The sequence below is a fragment of the Piliocolobus tephrosceles genome, chromosome 3, assembly GCF_002776525.5.
Source record: "Piliocolobus tephrosceles isolate RC106 chromosome 3, ASM277652v3, whole genome shotgun sequence".
Classification (NCBI taxonomy): Eukaryota; Metazoa; Chordata; class Mammalia; order Primates; family Cercopithecidae; genus Piliocolobus; species Piliocolobus tephrosceles.
In genome coordinates this window covers 32,557,583-32,568,338 of record NC_045436.1, presented here as the reverse complement: position 1 = coordinate 32,568,338, position 10,756 = coordinate 32,557,583, and the positions used below count along the sequence as shown (strand labels likewise).

The window sequence follows — 10,756 nt, the reverse complement described above, 5'->3', positions numbered from 1 at the left end:
AATTGGAGCTGCAATTTCTCTTGCTATTTGCATAAAACTTCACAGACTTAGCAACCAAATTATCCTTTTTAGGAAAGGAAACATTTATTCCTTCCTGCCTTATCCAAGTATAAAGACTTCTGTATTGCCATTATAAAAATGACTGAATTTTTCCTCAGGCTTCAGTCTCCAATAGTTATACCATTATTTATTTTCCCCTTTGAAAACAGATTTGCTAAAATGTGTGACAGGTTGTAGGCATTGCCCTGAGTATCCAAAATGTAGGAAGTGCTTTATTTATATTATTTATTTATTTTTAATTATACTTCAAGTTCTAGGGTACATGTGCACAACGTGCAGGTTTGATACATAGGTATACATGTGCCATGTTGGTTTGCTGCACCCATCAACTCATCATTTACATTAAGTATTTCTCCTAATGCTATCCCTCCCCCAGTCCCCCACCCCACAACAGGCCCCGGTGTGTGATATTCCCCGCCTTGTGACCAAGTGATCTCATTGTTAAATTCTCACAAAAATATGGAATGGTTCATGAATTTGCATGTCACCCTTGCACAGGGTCTCTGCTAATCTTCTCTGTGTCTTTCCAATTTTAGTATGTGTGCTGTCAAAACGAGCACAGTAGTAACTGCTTTCGACTCTTGCAGAAGTGGAACTCAACCTACAAAGCAAAGTTGCACTGAAGGTTTAGACAAGGATGGGGGCTATGTCCTAGCAATACAACTTCGAATATCAGACTCTATTTTTAAAATAAGTAGTTTATGTCCTCCTTCCTGTGAATTTCTGACAACCTTCTCTGTGAGATCTAGCTTCCTACTATGCGGTGTTTCTTTGCTTCTGTTTTCTAGGCCACTTGTACTGGGTGTCTTCTCCAAATTCCAGTCTCCTCCTTTTATTAAAAAAACAGTAAGTACAACTTAGCTCTTTCTGCCTCTTTTTAGCTATAGATCCACCTTTGTACTTCTAAGGACTCCTTAAAATGCTCTATTAAACAACAGGTTAGCCAAGGTGAGTGCTGTCCTTCAGTAGCTCAAACCTGGTGAAGGCTCTGCGATTGACATCTTCCTTATTTTGCTCTTCCATAAGTCTCAGTGGAAAGTGGAATTCGTTTTCTGTGTTATTTGAATCATGCCTCTTCTCTTTAGAACAGAAGTAACTTTATACACAGCCCTTCAATGCAATTGTCTATCTCTCTCACTAGAAAATGAACTCTGGGAAGGCAAACTATCATATCAACATTAATTTATCTCTTTGCAGCACATAAGTAATCAATAAATATTTGTGGAATCAATGAAAATGCAACAGACCAATACAAATAAAAATTCAGTATATGAGGGAATTTCATTTGACCAAATATCACAGGCATTAGCATAATTTTATCCAAGTATTATAGTCACATGTCACTTAACAATGAAGCTACATTCTGAGAAGCGTGTCATTAATGGTGATGTCCTCATTGTGCAAACATCCTGGAGTGTACTTACATGAACCTAGATGTTATAGCCTACTACACACTTAGGCCATGTGGTATAGTTTCTGGCTGTCAGTCTACGAAATCTGTACGGTATATCCAATTTTTGATTTTAAAATATTTTATTTTAAAATAAATGTTAATAAACAAGAGGAACAGAAAACATCAGTGATTGCCAGGGGGCAGAAAAGACTGAATACAAGGGGGCAGAGGGGAATGTTGTGGGTGATGGATCTGTCCTGCCTATTGACTGGTTACGAAACTATGCATTTGTCAAAATTCACAGACTAGACACTAAAAAGGATGATTTTACTGAATGTAAATTATAAACCTTTTCTTAAAAAAGAAAAAAGAGTGAGAGAGGAGCCAAACATTTGGCCTATGTGGGGGAAAAAAGTCTTATGATAGGTTTTCTCTTTTTTGTTGAGAAGAAGTTTCTGCTGTTGTTGCCCCAGGTGGAGTGCATTGGTGTGATCTTGACTCATTGCTACCTCCGCCTTCCAGATTCAAGTGATTCTCCTGCCTCAGCCTCCTGAGTAGCTGGGATTGCAGTCATCTGCCACCATGACTGGTTAATTTTTTGTATTTTTAGTAGAGATGGGGTTTCACCTTGTTGGTCAGGCTGGTCTCGAACTCCTGACCTCAGGTTATCCACCCACCTCGGACTCCCTGGGTGCTGGGATTATGGACATGAGCCACAGCGCCTGTCCGTTTTTCTCTTACAGACAGTAAAAACAAGTACCAGGGATTTAAAGCAAAGAACAGTTAAGAGAGAGATCTTCAATAAAGAAATGTTTCAAAATGTGTTTTTTTTTTTGTTGTTGTTTTTTGTTTTAGAACAATATGCTTATAGCAGAGGTAAGACTTATTTTTGCATTTGATTTGATAATTTGACTTGCAATTTTTCTGTAGGAATTATTTAAAAGTGTTAGAATGTTTATTTTTTAATTTCACAAAATTTGCAGGCAGTAAGCAAGGTCTTAAGAGCCATAGAAGGCTCTAAAACTAGTTCTATAAAGCATCTTACCATAAAAGTGTGTACAGATTTTTAAAAGTATATTTCTTTACAGTAGAAAAATAATATTGAACAGTTAACTTTTCTTAAAAGACAAAAGTTCAAATGTAACATACTACTTATAAACTATTTAGCTAAAATTGAATCAAGCTGTTTATAAGAACTGATTCCAAAATATACATATATGAATGTACATAACTGGTCTGTACAAGCTCTTCAAAATCTATTGTACATTTAAAAGTTAAAATTGCCCTTGTGGCCTGACACAGTGGCCCACGCCTGTAATCCCAGCACTTTGGGAGGCCACCAGGTCAGGATTTCGAGAATAGCCTGGCAAACATGGTAACACCCCTTCTCTACTAAAAATACGAAAATTAGAGGGACGGGAGAATTGCTTGAACCCAGGAGGCGGAGGTTGCAGTGAGCCAAGATGGTGCCACTGCACTCCAGCCTGGGCGACAGGGCAAGACTCCATCTCAAAAAAAGAAAAGAGAAGAGAGGAGGGGAGGGGAAGGGAGGGGAGGGAGAAAAGAAAAGGAAAAGGAAAAGGAAAGGGAGGGGAAGGGAAGGGAAGGGAAGGGAAAGGAAGGGGAGGGGAGGGGAAGGGGAGGGGAAGGGAAGGGGAAGGGAAGGGAAGGGAAGGGAAGGAAAGGGAAGGAAAGGAAAGAAAAAATTGTCCCTGCAGTTTGTAGCCACAGCAGATCAGCGCAATGGCTGCCGGTATCCTCTGCTTTCTTGGTGCCTGAGCTGCAGAGCGGGCCTGTCAAAGCGGAGCTGCTGTTTGGGCCACTTTCCCTCTGGCTGTTTGTGGCACAGGTGGATGAGGACCTCAATCTTGTCCTGGAAAGAATACCAGGCACTGGAAGTCTGTGAAGAAGTGAAGACACTAAAGGGGCTGCAGTGGAGCGGCTTCAGGGCACCTGCGGAAGCTCTTCATGATAACCCGGATGCGGGACAGGAGCAGCCAGAGGAGCCGCTGCTGCTGGTGCTTTTCTTTGCCCACAACCACCTCCGCCATCTTCCCGCCCCTCACGGTTGCACCGAGAAGTGGCCGCTTGTCCAGCCTGTGTGTGTGTGAGGGCTGTACAGCATATTACTGCACTGAATACTGTAGGCAATTGTAACGCAATGGTATTTGTGTATCTAAACATACCTAAACACAGAAAAGGTATATCATAGAAATATGATATAAAAGATTAAAGTAGGGTATAGGGGCACTTCCCATGAATGGAGCTTGCAGGATTGGAGGTTGCTCTGGATGAGTCAGTTTACATTCACTGGGTAAGTGAATATAAATGCCTAGGATATGACTACATATGACTATAGACTTTATAAACACTACAGATTTAGGCTCACTAAATTTCTAAAAAAATTTTTTTCTTCAATAATAAATTATTCTTAGCATATTATTTCTTTTATATTAAAATTTTTAACTTTGAAAAACTTTTTGACTCTTGTAATAGCACTTGACTTAAATCACACATTGTACATCTTTTAAAAAATATTCTTTTTAAATATTCTTTTATAAGCTTTTTTCTATTTTTAAAATTGTTTTTACTTTTTAAACTTTTTTATTGTTGTTGTTGTTAAAAGTTTAGAAAACAAAGACACAAATACACACGTTAGCCTAGGCCTACAACAGAATCAGAATCATCAGTATCACTCTCTTCAGTCTCCACATCTTGTCTCGAGGGAAGGTCTTCAGGAACAGTAACACACATGGAACTGTTATCTCCTGTAACAACCTCTTCTTCTGGAATATTTCTTGAAAGACTTGCCTGAGGCATTTTACACTTAACTTAAAAAAAATGAGTAGAAGGAGTACATTCTAAAATAATAAAAAGTACAGCATAATAAGTACATAAATCAGTAACATAGTTGTGTATTATTCAGTATAATGTACTATACATAATTGTATGTGCTATACTTTTATAAAAACAGCAGCATAGTAGGTTTGTTTTCATCAGCATTACCACAGACACATAGGTAATGCATTTTGTTACAATATTATGGCTATAATCTTACTAGGTAATAGGAATTTTTCAGTTCCACTGTAATTTTATGGAATCACAATTTTATATGTGGTCTGTTGTAAACTGAAACATCATTATCTGGTGCATAACTGTAAATTTACTTATTGTTTAATTATGTTAACAAGTATTGTTGAAATGTAATATTTCTCAGTTTAGACTATTCTGTCTTTAATATTGTTTGGTTTGGGTTGGGTATTTTAAAAACTCTTAAAAGATAATTGCCCTGTTAATTTTTTTTTTTTTTTTTTTTTTTTGAGACAGGGTCTCGCTCTATTGCCAGGCTGGAGTGTAGTGGCACGGTCTTGGCTCACTACAACCTCCGCCTCCCAGGTTGAAGCGATTGTCCTGCCTCAGCCTCCCAAGCAGCTGGGACTACACCCAGCTAATTTTTGTAATTTTAGTAGAGACGGGATTTCACCATGTTGGTCAGGATGGTCTCGACCTTTTGGCCTCATGATCCACCACCCTGGCCTCCCAAAGTGCTGGGATTACAGGCATGAGCCACCATGCCTGGCCTAAAATTTTTAAATAAATTTTCTTTGCAATATTCCAGAAAAAAAATTACTAGAGAGTAAATTTTTTATGCTTCTTATTTGTCTATGTTGGAAACAATGGTGGATTCTTGGGCTTTCTGGCTACTTCATTTCTATCAACAAAGTTATGTCATAGAAAATGAATTTTAAAAATTAGAGAAATGTCTAGTCTGGGTCAAGTAGGAAAGGTAACCAATTCTCTGAAAACTGATCTCCCCACTACAAATTGTATTCCCCCAGGTCTTCGTAGTCTGTGTTTTCAAAATGTGTCATTTAAAAAATAGTATTTAAAATTTTACTGGCTCTTGACACCTTCTGCAAAATGCAGTACATCAGCCCTTCCAAAATTCATTTTCACACTTCTGTATATCTCTGAAATTGTCTCACATATGTTCCCAAAGGTTTCCTCTGCGATTCCTCAGTTCTCATCCCCTCATCTATCTCTGACACTTCTGAAGCCATTCTATAGCAGAGCCTTCCCCACCTCCTGATGCAAATGCCATATGTGAGAACAACTATGTACTTTATAACGTGTCCATAATATAGTCATATCATGATCCAAGCAAATTTGGGCAGAGCAGTGGGGGGTGGCAAGTAGCTAAAATGGCACATTTTAACCATTCTCTTTCACAGAAATTCTAGCAAATCATCTCCTCCATTATCCTCCTATCTTTCTGAAGTGTTAATCAGTGGATTGGAACCCAGATAGCATACCATCCTTCTTTTCCCTTAAAACAAACCATCTACCAAGAATCTACCCACTAATCATTGACAATGAAAGCAACATCTTCCCCCTCCTATATCTGTTATGCAACTCAACTCTCAGTGTCTCTGCCTGGCAGTTCCTCTCTCATTCTAACATTTGTCTGAATCTTGATTAAGCTTAAGAAAGAATGGCCTATATGTACTGGCATATTTGTACCTCCTTTTCAAATTTATTCTCTCCCCTTCTCCACCCTGCTTTTTGCCCCAGGTGGCTGACCTATATAAACTACATCATTAGGCTTCCTCCATTCTGCCTTTCAGTGGACTTACACTGGCAAGGAGCCTGAAGAAAGGAGAAAGCAGAGTGAGGTCAGAATATTTCCCCTTCTGGCTTCCTTCCTGATAGGTGAGCTCAGGTGATCTGAATGTTTTCACCAAAGGTCACTGCATCTTTCCAGGTGACCTTCTATACATGACTCTCTCCTGTATTCAGGGACTGAACTCCTTCCTCAGCCTAAGGATGTCAACAGCTCTGTTGCTAATAAGCTTGAATTATTCCTACCAACTTTTATGGTTTCCCTCCCTCACATGCATAGTGTAAGAAAAATATTATTGGATCAGCCTGTTTGTATATGCTATATGTTTTTGTTTTCTGTGGGGACCCAGACACAGAGCAATTGGCACTGCAACTGACCCTACAAAACAGAACTTCACAGTAGGATTCAGAAGAATTAGGTTGTTCCTGTATTTGAGAAGCAAGAGACATGCTCCTTACAAAAACAGGGGGTAACACATGGAAAATTTATGACAGATGAAGGTGTCATGATTACCAGCATTCATTTTCACTGATGATAGCATAGGATGAAGAGGGACTAGAGGGAAATCAGGTTTCACTTAGTTGTTATGAATATAGTAGTGATTTTCATGCTTTTTCTGGTCCTAGAGAAAAAACACAGGGAATATGAGAAATTAAAACCTGTGAGCATGCCAATTAAGGATATGCATAGGAGAAGTAGAAAGATTCCCCGAAGTTTTAAATGAGTCCCTCCTTCTCCTGTAGTAGAGGGAAATTTATAACTTGCGGGAAATCTAAATTTTACTTTTAAGTAAACAGAGTTTCCAGTGTCAATTAAATGTTCTACCACACATCTCTAAGATAGTGGTATTGGTGGCAAGGACTGAAATCCTGACACATAAACTAAAGACATTTATTTAGACATAGATGAAGCTGGGAGTCTTAAAACTCCAGATTCCCCCAAATTTCTGTGTAAGCAGAAACAAATATTTTAATTCTCTTAGAGAATAATCTCTTATCTGAGGGAGAAAAAAGAAAAAACTTGATTACATATGGGATAGTTGCTTCCCAAGACAAAACAAATTCTTTCCCATCCCAGCATCTCTTACTGTCTCCAGGTTGATAATAAGAGCTCAATCCCACTCTATCAAGAGAGGTACAAAGATTGTTCTGGATGTGATTGTCTCTATAGCAATTCAATTAATACATTATATTGAAGAAACCATGTTAATTGTACCTGGTGAGCCAAAAATGACAAGTTTCTCAGATGTATTAGTAAAAATATGTGTGATTACAGTGAAAGATAAATCCCTCAGAAGTTAGAGGTCTGCTTCATAGGTGAAGTTTTTTAAGCACCCAGTAATCTGAGGCTAATACCTTATACCACCCATCACAATGCTTGGTAGGCTTCTTTGGATTGTTCAGGCAATGTGTACCACATTTGAGCACGCTGCTCTTGTGTCCAGAATTGGTGGGTTCTTGGTCTTGCTGACTTTAAGAATGAAGCCGTGGACCCTCGCAGTGAGTGTTACAGCTCTTGAAGGTGGCACATCTGGAGTTATTCAATCCTCTTGGTGGGTTTGTGGTCTCGCTGGCTTCAGAAGTGAAGCAGCTGACCTTTGCAGTCTTTGCATCTTAAAGATGGTGCGTCTGGGGTTGTTTGTTCCTCCCATCCAGAGTTGTTTGTTTCTCCCGGTGGGTTCGTGGCCTCGCTGGCTTCAAGAATGAAGCTGCAGACCTTCATGGTGAGTGTTACAGCTCATAAAGGTGGTGCAGACCCAAAGAGTGAGCAGCAGCAAGATTTATTGTGAAGAGCAAAAAAACAAAGCTTCCATGGTGTGGAAGGGGACCCGAGTGGGTTGCCGCTGCTGGCTCAGGTGGCCTGCTTTTATTCCCTTATTTGGCCCCACCCACATCCTGCTGCTTGGTCCATTTTACAGAGAGCTGATTGGTCCATTTTACAGCATGCTGATTGGTCCATTTTGAGAGTGCTGATTGGTGCATTTACAAACCTTTAGCTAGACACAGAGTACTGATTGGTGCATTTACAATCCTTTAGCTAGACTGAAAAGTTCTCCAAGACTTCACCCGACCCAGAAGCCCAGCTGGCTTCACCTCTCAATCCCCCGTCTAAACAGGACACCCCAACTGCTGTTGGGAATTTGGCCAATGACAGCTCTAGCTACTTCCTGCTGTGTAGGGGCAAAGAAGGAGCCCTGCAGTTGTAGTGTCCTCCAGAGGAGAACTCTTTAGGCCAGTGGAATGGCCAGTGGGTTGGTCCAGGGGTCCTTGGTAGAAGTTGTTAGTTGAACTCATTTGGGGTTCCATTTGTAAGACCATCTGTAGCTTAATTGCCTCAGTTCTAGAGGAAACAAATTTAACAAGGATGTTAAAAATATAGGGCCCGAAGGTGACTAATGGCAAGCTGGGTGCCATGGAACCTAGAAATGGGAGAAGCCATGTCGCCCAACTCCAGAGGTTGGTATAAGAGTTTGAAAGGCGTTGTCTGATTTCAGAAGCTTTTCCTGTGAATGCCAGGTGGCATCTCATACTATGTCTGACTGGTTAGTATAAAAACAACACTTTTCCCCTAAGAAGGTGCAGAGTCCTCCTCTCTCAGCAGTAAGGAGGTCTAGGCCTCAACGGTTTGATTTTGGAGAGTCACTGCTGCCAAAGAGTCTATTTGGGATTGTAAAGTAAGGATAGATTTCGTTATTTCTTGCAAACTGTCTGAGAAATCCTTTGAGAGTATGTGTTAGTAGGATAATGACATAGATACACTGGCTATTCCTAACCCTATAAGTAGGGGTGTTAGTTGTATGACTCTGCACTGACAGACTTGAGCTTTGAGGGGTACTGATAGGGTCTGATTTCCATAAGATTAGAAGTTAGGATAATACATGTTACACTGTTAACTTTTAGCAAACTTTACTTTTGTTGAAAACCTTGTAAGTTTGGGATTTCAATTATTCTTCGCTATTAATAAGACCTCGTTCAGTCCATATTAACTTAGAATTGGTATAGATGGCTCCTTCCCGATTCTGTAAGTACTTTAAGGTTTGGCTGAGTGCAAACAGCTTGCACATTTGAGCAGACCAATTATTAGTCCATTTTCCTAACTCTGCTTCTACAAGAGTTTCCTTATCATTTACTGAATACCTGTTGTGTCTTTTTTCCTTAATTGCCTGGGAGGAACTGTCTATCATCCTGTTCTGAAGGGAGTTCCTCCTAGATCTGATCGGACCTTTGTATGGTAATTAAGATTTAGATCCCCTGTTATGAAACCTGCTGGGTTAAGGATTTTTGATAGGAAGGCTACAGGTTGTCTGTGGCCTCAGTGCTCTTGGGCTATGCCCTTTTTTATCCTGGCAACAAGGTGGTATTGGAGTGTTACAGGTTTCAGAGAAGACCTTCAACGATCAATTTTATATTGTAAATTTACCCTGGTTTTAAAGGAATAGGGTACACTGTTTTTTCTTTACTACTTCCATCTCTCTTTCTTTCTCTTTGACATTTTTGTTTATCTCTTCCTCTCTCTGTCTCTCTCTCTCTCTGACTCCCTCTTTGTCTCTCTTTTCCTCTCTCTGTCTCTCTCTCTGACTTTCTGTCTCTTTCTCTCTTTCCTTTCTGCTGGTCTTTCCTTGCCTCTGCCAGCTGCTTATGCTGCTGTTCTCCCCTCTCCTTCCCATTTTGATGGCTTTGACTGCCATCTCCTTGGGTTTTTGCACTGCATGCAATAACTCCACGGTTTCTTTGTGGCATTTAATTGGGGTTCCCCCGGAGGTTAGGAACTCCCTTTCTTTCCATATTGCAGCATGGGCATGTATGATTAGATAAGCATACTTACCATCTGTATACACATTTATTCTCCTTCCCTTTCCCAGTTCTAAGGCTCGGGTAAGTGCCACTAGTTCTGCTAACTGGGTTCTGGTCCCTGGCGGAAGAGGCTTACTTTCAAGTACGCTTATATCACTAACTATGGCATAACCTGCCCTTCATATCCCATTGGCCACAAATGAACTTCCATCGATGTATAGATTAAGGTCAGTATTAGCCTAAGGGGACTTCTAGGAGATCATCTTGGGTGGCATAAGTCTGGACTATAATTTATTGGCAGTCATGCTCGATTGGTTCCCCATCCTCTGGGAGAAAAGTGGCAGGGTTGAGGGCCATGCATGCATATATTTGAAGCACCAGTCCCTCAAGGACTAGTACCTGTTACTTAAGCAAGCGGTTGCCTGATAGCCATAAACTTCCTTTAGCACCTAGTGTGCCATTTACATCATGAGTAGTCCAGACAGTGAGATCCTTTCCTTTTATTATTTTGATAGCCTCTGGCACTAAGATGGGCACCACCACAACTACCCTTAAACAGGGAGGCCAGCCTTTTGCTACTACATCAGTTTCCTTACTTTAGTATGCCACCGGTTGTGGGGTAGTCCCACGAGTCTGAGTAAGGACTCCAAGAGCTATCCCTGCTCTCTCTCTGTGACATATAAAGAGAAGCTTTTTCCTGTGGGAGGGCTTAAAGCTGGAGCTTGAACTAGGGCCTGCTTTAAGGTTTTGAATGCTATTTCTGCCCCTGATTCCCATTCTACTAGAAGAGTATTTGTCCTCTGGGTCTCCTTGATTAGAGTATAGAGGGGCCTGGCTTTCTCCCTGTATCCGGGGATCTGTAGTCAGCAAAAGTCGGTGATTCCAAGG

General features: G+C 40.5%; 1 non-coding gene across 1 annotated transcript; it reads right to left on the bottom strand.

Annotated features, from left to right (window-relative positions):
• Nucleotides 1-513: 513 nt before the first annotated feature.
• On the bottom strand, nucleotides 514-620 carry LOC111554180. The gene has a single exon (XR_002735172.1). It is a non-coding gene; the product is annotated as a U6 spliceosomal RNA (small nuclear RNA).
• Nucleotides 621-10,756: the final 10,136 nt, after the last annotated feature.